Genomic DNA, 9624 nt, shown 5'->3' with positions numbered 1-9624 from the left:
AGAGAGACAGAGATTTCTCCTTGCTTCCAATAAGGGGGGTGAAAAAAAAAAAACCAAGAGGCATGCACACGCGCGCAAGCACACCCACACACTCACACACGGAGCGATCCCTGAATACAAACACGCGCGCGCGCATACACGCGCGCACACGCACACACGTTGCAAGTTTTGGATGCGGCTTGCACCCACCCCCAGCTGCGGCTCCTCACACTGTGCCCTTTGTGCAGCACCTCCTACAAAGGGGAGGGGACGGGCCTTTGGGGCTCAAAGTCATCAAAATAATAATAACAACAATAATAATTAATAATAAATCATTGTAGCCGCCCGTTTCCGGGAGGAGGAGAAGGAGAAGGAGAAGGGGGGGGCTGATAATAAAGAAAGAAACCGCCCCCAAAGAGGAGGCAGAGGAGGGAGCCGCGGGGAGGGAGAAGTCACAGCAGCAGCAGCAGCAGCAGCAGAAACAGCGGCGGCTGCGGAGGCAGCAAGTGTTTATGAAAATGAAAGAGCAGGAGCTGTTCCAGTGCTGACCCCGACAGCAACAGCAGCAGCGCCATCTTGCATCATTTCGCAGCAGCGGTTGCGGGGGCGGGGGGGGAGGGTGAGAGGGAGGGAAGATGGAGAGAAGGGGGTGGGGGGTACCCGAGGAGGCGGAGCTCGAGCGGCCCTTGGCGCGTGCCTGTCCATGCAGTCCAGGTGTCTCTCTCTCCCCACCTCTTCCCCCGTTCCGGTCGTGCTCCTTCTTCCCCCCCCCCCTCCCTTCTCTGTCCTCCTCCCCCCTCTACCCCCCCCTCCCTTCTCCCTCTCCTCCCCTTTTCCCCCTAGTACATCCCCTCCTTCCCTTTCTCTTCCCCCTTCTCCTTCTCCTTCCTCTTCCCTTCTCTTTCCTCATCTCCCCTCTTCCCCCTCCTCCCTCTCTTCTTCCTCCTCTTTCCATCCCAACCTGCCCTGCCCCGCCCCCAGTAGCTTTAGGTTCAGGCCTAGGGGTCCTAGAGCTAGAAGGGACCTTGGAGGTCATTCTAGGTCTAATTCCACCCCCTCCTTTTTTTTTAAACTGGAAAAGGGGAGTGACTTGCCTAAGGTCACACAGCTAATGTTAGAAGAGCTTGGGATTCTTTTTTTTCCTAGTTCTCTATACCCCATCTCATACATAACTCCTGATTTTTTTTTTTTAAAGAAGAGGACAAAAGTCAGCAAAACCAACCAACAATAATAGCTAGCATTCACATAATGCTTTAAGGTTTGTAAAATGGTTTGCAAATTTTTCATTTGATCTTCACAACGATCTTGGGAGGTAGGTGCTATTTTTGTTGAATCGTTTCAGTCGTGTCCGATTCTTCTTATCTTCATTTTGGGCTGATACGGAAGTGGTTTGCCATTTCCTTCTCCAGCTCATTTTACACATGAGGAACTGAGGCAAACAGGGTTAAGGGACTTGCCCAGAGTCACACATCTAGTACATATCTGAAGTCAAATTTGAACTCGGGAAGATAAGTCTTCCTGATTCCAAGCCCAGTGCTTTCTATCACTGCACCACCTAGCTGCCAGGTGCTATTATTAGTATTTTACAGATGAGGAAACAGAGACAGGCAGGTTAAGTGATTTGTCTGAGGTTACACTGCTAGTAAGTGTCTGAGTTCAGATCTGAAGTCAGATCTTTCTGACTCCAAGACCAGCACATTTTACCTATTGTGCCACCTAATAGCCACCATTGAAAAAGTCTGAAAACATATGCATTGGCCCTTCTACCTCCGCAAAGGAGTGGGATTAGGGGTCTTCTTCTTATGAAAGAGTTTGAGATTCTAACCAAAGCAGCTAGCTGATAACAGTAGATAAGTCAGGAAAGGATGAGTTCAAATGCAGTCCTGGGTAAGTCCTTTAAACGCTGTTTGCCTAATATTCCCCATATATAAAGTGGGTGTGATAACCATAACACCTCCCAGCATTGTTGTGAGGAAAAATATTTGTAAGAGCTTTGAAAACCTCAAAATGCCATATAAATTCTAGCTATTATTGTTGTTAACCTTGGTTAACAATATCCAGACCCAAAGTTTTTCTCAAGTCAGGTTCTTAACCTATTTTGGCAATCTGTTGAAACATATGGATTCATTCTCAAAATAATGTTGATTGCTAAATAATTGAAGGAAATGCTAAATTTCATTTAAAGGTTAATGAAAGACAGCAAGCATTTATTAAGCACTTACTACATGTCGGCACAGTCCTAAGCCCTAGGGGTACAAAGAAAGCTACAAGACAGTCCCTGCTCTCAAGAAGGTCCGAATCTAATGGGAGACCAAAAGAAAAGTTGGAATTTTCCCCCCTCTAAGTTCACAGACTCCCTTAAATATATCCATGGACCTCCAAGAAGTTAAAGTTAAGAACCCGCATTATGGTAGAAAGAACATACGTAACATCTCATTTAAGCTTCACAATAACCCTGTGGGGTAGATACAACAGGGAAAAGGGACTGGATCTGTGATTTTACTAAAATAGAAAATTCCCAAGTGAAGAAATATCTGTTACCAATGCAACTCAGCACTTTCTCTTCAAACTTATAGCTTTAGGTGGCTGCATAAGGGGCAGCATTTTCCTGGCTTCTAGGCCAGCTCTCTATCCATTAATTGGTACTTCTCATGAAGCTGCACTGCCTCAAGGGTGGAGTCTACCTAAAGGGTAGCTTCTCTAGGTATTATTATTATTATCCCCATTTTACAGATGAGGAAACTGAGACTTGGAGCTTACTAAGTATCAGCAGCAGTTCTCTTTGCATACAAATTCATCAGTCTCCACTGTGCCACACTGCTAAAAATCTGAGCAATATGTATGAGTATGGAGCAAGATACTTTTTAAGTGAAACTGAAACGATCCTGTCACCTTCTCTTGTTTGGGATCAGCCATCTTACTTCCCTATTTCCCAAAAATGAAAATCCCATATCATCTCCCTTGTGTTTTCTTCCCACTTCCACTCAAATTGTAGAAAAGAATGATAGTAATTGGCTGGATGTCGGACCCCCATCTCAAGTTAATATCTGAGGGCTGAGGGTTGTAGAAGAAGCCTGCATAGTAAAGACCTTGGCTTCAGAGAAGCCATGGATCTATGCTCTCTAGCAAGTAAATGGAAAGGCCCTTCTGACCCCTTGCCTATAGTAGGGCTATTCTCCCCTATCCCCTCCCCCCACACACATTCATACTTCCCTGTCTGATCTGTAGGAAAGGTATGAACCCAGGAAGCCATCACTATCCTTCACAATTTCAAGTGGAGACCTGTCCTTCCTGGTGAATGGTTATAAATGTCAAAGGGAGAAATCTGAGCTTAGTAAAGTAGAAAGAATAACAGTGTGAGAGCCAGAACACCTGGATTCTAATCCCAGCTCTGCTACAGACTGGCAGAGGGCCTTTGGTGAGGCCCACCTCTCTTGGTCTCAGTTTCCTGATCTGTACAATAAAGGCTAAACTAGATGATAGTTAGGTGGCACAGTAGATAGAAAGCTGGGCCTGGAGTCAGGAGGACCTGAGTTGAAATTCAATCTTAGATACTTATTATACTATATTATCTCATTTTAGCTTTATGATAACCCTGTGGGGTAGATACAATCAGGGAAAAGGAACTGAATCTGTGATTTTATTGGAATAGAAAATTCCCAGGGGAAGAAATACCTGTTACCAATGCAACTCAGCACTTTCTCTTCAGTCACTTAACTTCTGTTTACCTCAATTTCCTCAACTGTAAAATGGACATAATAATAGGACCTACCCCAAAAGGTTATTGGGAGGATCAAATGAGATAATATTTGTAACATGCTTAGGGCAGTGCCTAGCACATAGTAGGTACTACAAAAATGCTTATTCCCTTCCCTTCCAGGTCTGAGCTGTGATGATTCAAAGAAGTAAAACTGGCAGAGACTCCTTTGGGAATATTTAAGGATCACACACACACACACACACACACACACACACACCATACTCTCACACACATTTGATATGAACTTATTCTACCCGAAGGCAGAATAGGAAAGTAGATGATTTTTCTAAGTCCTTTTGAGGCATGGAAATTCTGTGCTGACCCCAAACCTTGTGCTGATTCAATACATATGGCTTGATTTAACTAATGGGAAATTAAACTTCCAGTTCTAAATCTATGATCCTCTGACAAGATGACCATTGCTATTGGTGGGGAAACTGTAGTGAAAAAGAATGAGGAAGAGGAGGGGGGAGGAGGAGAAAGAGGGGAAGGAAGGAGAGGGAGAAGAAGAAGAAGAGAAGGAAGAAGAAGAAGAAGTGGAGTCACACAGCTAATAAGTGTCTGAGACTGGATGTGAACTCAGGAAGATGAGTCATCCTAATTCCAAACCCAGTGCTCTAACCACTATACCACCCAACTACCCAATGTCTTTTATACCACTCCCCTGTATAAGTCATTGTTGATAACAAATAGCATCCTACTTACACCCATCATAAATATTTACATTGCATCCTTTGAGTTATTTGTAATTTTTTTTCTTCTAAGACAGTGGTATTTCTATGGCAGCTACACAGAATCACAAGGAGAACACTAATGGTCATTTTCCATAGTTTGGAGCACTTTGGGGCACTGAAAACAATTCCCAAATATGATCCAGACTACTCTCCTTCTTGGTTATGGGTGCCTGTCTATCTGCCATCTGGGTCCCTATCTATTCCAAGATATGCATATCAATGGAATGTTTCAACAGGATAGATAACATTATGGGTAATTTTTAAAATCCATTTTGCTTCTTCACATGAATGGCTGAACCAATCTTTTGTGATTGTCATCTGTTAGTCTGAGAAGTTTTTCTAGAGTTCAATGCGATTATGAAACTGTCATCTGTAAATAGAGTATCTTGTTACCAAAGAAGAAGCCATCTTTCATTTGGACTCTGCACAGGACATTACCCATGATACTGGCACATTTTAGGTGAGCATATGCCACTCTGTTTTATACCTTGATAGGTCATTAAATAAAGTTATATCAGCATTCACATCTATTATAGATCATGCTTTTATTTCCAGCATACATGAGGGAGAGAGACTTTGGTTAAAGACAGATTTCAAGGCTTCAGGCCATAGATGTTCTCTAAGCATTTTGCCTCACTATTACTGTACTTTGTCCTTTCTTCCCATGGGTGTTATGTGGGCTATTGAGGGTGAATATTTTGTACAAATTATTCTTACTATATACCATCTTAATGAATGTCTTTTGCCCATATTGCCCATACATATACCTAATTGAGTCTGTTGTCTGATTATTACTAGAACCACATTGGTAGGAGCTTGTCAGCAACAGTAGTAAGAATAACTACCCACAGAGTTACCCTGAGTAACTGCCCCTAGACCCTCAGAGTAAACACTACCCTCTGGGAACCCAAACTGGAAGTGTGAGTGCAAGTTGATGGGAATAGCATTAGAAGAGGTCTTCTTGTTGTTGTTCAGTTGTTTCAGTCATATCCAACTCTTTGTGATCCCATTTGGGGTTTTCTTGGCCAAGATACTAGAATGATTTGCTAGTTCCTTCTTCAGCTCATTTTACAAATGAGAAACTGAGGCAAACAGGGTTAAGTGACTTGCCCAGGGTCATGTAGTGGGTAAGTGTCTGAGCCCAGATTTGAACTCAGGAAGATGACTCTTCCTGATTCCAAGCCCAGTGTTCCATTGTACTTCCCATCAGGGAGTATCACATATACAAATGAGAAAGCAGGCATACGGGTGTGTAATTGCTGGTTTCTTCTTGGTTGTTCTATTTTTTTTTATTTGTAGGGCATGGGTAAAAACATTGTCTATGACTGTTTCTATCCTTTTGGCATCTTCCCTTCTGAGATCTCTTAAAAACTGATCTACTAGTATCTCTTAAAATTATGTCACCTTCAGCAAATTTCTTCTGCCTATATTTGATCAGGCCCCATCACTCCCTGTGACTTCATCTGCTTTAGATATCACTACCACTTTCTTACAGAATTCATCATGTACTGAGGTGGTACAATGGTGTTTCAGCTCTTGTCATCAATTAGATCACCACCCACCAACTGATCTGTTTTATTTTACATCTTTGTTGTCCTCCCAATGTCACCAGAAGATCTGACTTAGCTGGACCTTATACCAAGCTCTCTGAAAGTGCCTGTATTTATCATTTTCTTTTCAGAGTTTTTTTGTTGATGTTGTTTTGAGATGATACTGTTCTCCATCTTCTGTCTTCTTTCTCCTCTATTTTTTGTTACAAATGAATTTCTGCTTTCACCTGCACTGCCCCTAAGCCACCATGTCTCCATGTCTTCTCTTGTCAAGGTTCTCATCAAGGATAGATTCGGGCTTTCTTGGCCTCCTCCTTATAGAGACTTTGTAACAGTTAAACTTCTTTAAGGTGATAAAGTCAATGATTTTGCTTTTCTCAAATTTCCATTTTAGCAGAGTCCAGAACTTGTGTCAACCAGGCAGGTGGTAACTGCTAGAGACAAATCAGTCAATCAGTCAATATTTATTAAGTGAATAAGACGTGCTAAGCACTGGGGGTACAAGAAGGGGTAAAAGACAGTCCCTGCCATCACAGAGTTTACAATCTAATGGGAGAGACAGCATGTAAACAAATATATAGAAAATGAGCTATAGAAAAGATAAGCAGGAAATAATTAACAGAGAGAAGGCACTGGAAGGAAGGCTTCCTGTAAAAGGTGAGATTTTAACTGGGACTTAAAGGAAGCCAGGGAGGTCGGTAGTGAGAGTTAAGGAGGGAGTGAGTTCTAGGTATGGGGGATGGTCAGAGAAAATGTCCAGAATGGAAAGATGGAATATCTTGTTTGTGAGACAGCCAGGAGGTCAGTGTCACTAGATCAAAGAGTACATGTTGGGGAATAAGGTGTAAGAAGCCCAGAAAGGTAGGAGGGGGCTGGGTTATGAAGGGCTTCAAATGCCAGAACATGTTATACTTGCTCTTGGAGACTATAGGGAACCATTGGAGTTGATCGAGTGTGGGTTTGGGGGAGTGATATGATTGGATTTGTGCTTATCACTCTAGTGGCTTCTTATCCTAAGTATCTTCTTATCTTTTTCTATTCTTTTAATTTGGTTTTTACTTTGTCGGTTTAGTGAAGCATACAAGGAAATATAGCAAGGTACATATATACTTATATGCATATACACACACATACATATATACACAAGGGGGTATAGAATAAAATGTGCAAAACCCCAAGTGTGTGAATAAGTAGATAGATATAGATATATAAATACATATAGAGATAACAACTATATGATTTTTTAAATTTTATTTTTAGTTTATGGCCTAAAACAAGCATTTCCATAACATAGTACAATAAAAAAAAAAGATGATTGCACATTAAACTGCAAATCTAATATGCAGAACTAACTATCCCTTTCAAAAATACAACAAAATTATTATGCAAATTTTTTAGTTTTTTTTTAAAGGAAAGAAGGAATGAAAGCAGGTCAAAAGGTGGAAGGACTTCAAGCAAGACTGGAAGTAGTCATAAAAAAGAGACATTTTCTTTGTAATTTGCTGGTTCCTTTGATTCTTCCTTGTTGAAGTGAAGGCATTTGAGATGGTATTTTGTATGTTTACTTGATTATTTTTATTGATAGTTATTGTTTATAACAAAAAAATTTTAAGAGAAAAGATATTTCCAATTCCATTTTGATGTTATTTTGGTGTTCACCCTATAACCTCATGACTGACTCTCTGTTTGTTTGTTTGTATATTCTGGAACCATGATTTCATTGGGATAAAGGACTCCAGAGGGAGAAACTCCCTTGGCACCTTCTTGGCAACTTAACTTAGAAAATTTCCTGGAGCACTGAAAGATTAAGTGACTTATTCACCATCACAGGACCAGTATGGATCAATGGTGGGCCTTGAGCCCAGGCTGGTCTGACTCTGAGGCCATATTGCTATCCACTATGGCTATGTTGCTGATTTTCTTCTTTAACAAACAAACAAAAAAGGATTCCCAATGGATGGGAACAAGGGATTTGAGTAGTCTCTAGGACTTTGGTTTCTTAATTTTCTTGGTCCTGAACTACGTTTTCCAATATAATTTTGGTGCCTTTCTGTATGTGCTGACTTTTATGTGGACTTGGAATTCACTGGTAGAAGGAACTCTAAAGAGAGACAACCTGAAACAATGGATAGAGAATGGGTTTGGAAGCCAAGGGATCAGGGTTCAGGTCATGCCCCTGAACACATATTGGCTCTGTGACTCTGGGCAAGTCACTTTGTCTTTCAATGCTCTAGGCATCTCTCTCAGAATCTAAATCACAGAGAAGGTGCTGACCTAAGTCAAGCCTTTGAAATATATTTTCTCATTTGTTCTTCTTGGCACCCCTATCAGGTAGGCAGAGTGGTTATTATTCCTATATTGCAGATGAGGAAACTGAGGTCAACAGAGTGATTTTCCCTAGGAAAAAGAGTCACCTCTTTTGAGGGCTAGTACCAGCCTTCTAGTTACCCAGGTTTTCAACCTCAGTGTAATCATTGACTCTTCATTCTCTCACCCACTCATTTACCATCTCTTGTCAATTCTATCTCTATAATATCTCTTATCTCTCCCCTTATCTCCATTCAGACCTAGTTCAGGCCATCATTACCTATCTCCTGAAATACTGCAATAGTCTTCCAACTTCCAGTCTCTCCCTAGTTTGTCATCCACTCAGTTGCCAAAATGGTCCTACTGAAGTGCCACTCTAACCTTGTCATTCCTCTAATTGAGAACCTCCCTGACTCCTTATTGCCTCTGAGATAAAGTTCTATGTTATTTGTTGTTATTGAATCATATCCCACTCTGACTCCTTTGGGGATTTTCTTGGCTGGTTAGATACTGGTTAGATGTTAGATTTGCTATTTCTTTCTCCAGTTCATTTTATGAATGAGGAAACTGAGGCAAACAGGTGACTTGCCTAGGGTCACATCTGTATTAAGTATCTGAGGCTGGATTTGAACTCAGGAAGATGAACCTACCTGACTCCAGGCCCAGTACTTTGTCCACAAACTGCCTTGTGCCACCTATTTGACATTTGAAACCTTTCACAACCTAATTATCAGCCTATCTTTACAGGTTTATTGTATATCACTTCTTTTTACATACACATTGGCACATAGCCAAACTGGTCTACTAACTAGTCCCTGAAACATACATGAAACTGCCTCCATCCTTTTGCACAGGCTGTACTCTATGCCAAGTGCACCCTCCCTTCTTATCTCTGCCTCTTAGAATCTTTACCTTTAATTAAAAAAAAAAGAATCTCTTCCTTTGTTCATGTACCTTCTCCAGAATCATGGAGTGCTGAGGACTAGAAGGGACCTCAGTGGCCATTTAGTCCAACTCATACTTACAAGGAATCCTCACTGTCCCACACATGACAAGTGACTGGCCAGCCTCTGCTTGAAGTTCTCCAAGGAAGGGGAATTCACCTCCTCTCTAGGCTACCCATTCCACTTTTGAATAACTCTAATTGTTAGGAAGTTTGGTAGTGGTGGTGTTTTCCGACAATAAGACTAAATTTTCCCCTTTGCAACGTCTGGTGTTGCCCTCTGAGGTCAAACAGAACAAATCTAGTTTCTCCTGAATGTGAGAGCCTTTAAAGACAGCTCTCATGCCACAC

This window comes from Petaurus breviceps, unplaced genomic scaffold (genome assembly GCF_028583685.1).
Source record: "Petaurus breviceps papuanus isolate PSGF00001 unplaced genomic scaffold, PetGlider_PUasm1.0 90617, whole genome shotgun sequence".
Taxonomy (NCBI): domain Eukaryota; kingdom Metazoa; phylum Chordata; class Mammalia; order Diprotodontia; family Petauridae; genus Petaurus; species Petaurus breviceps.
This window is presented reverse-complemented; position numbering follows the sequence as displayed.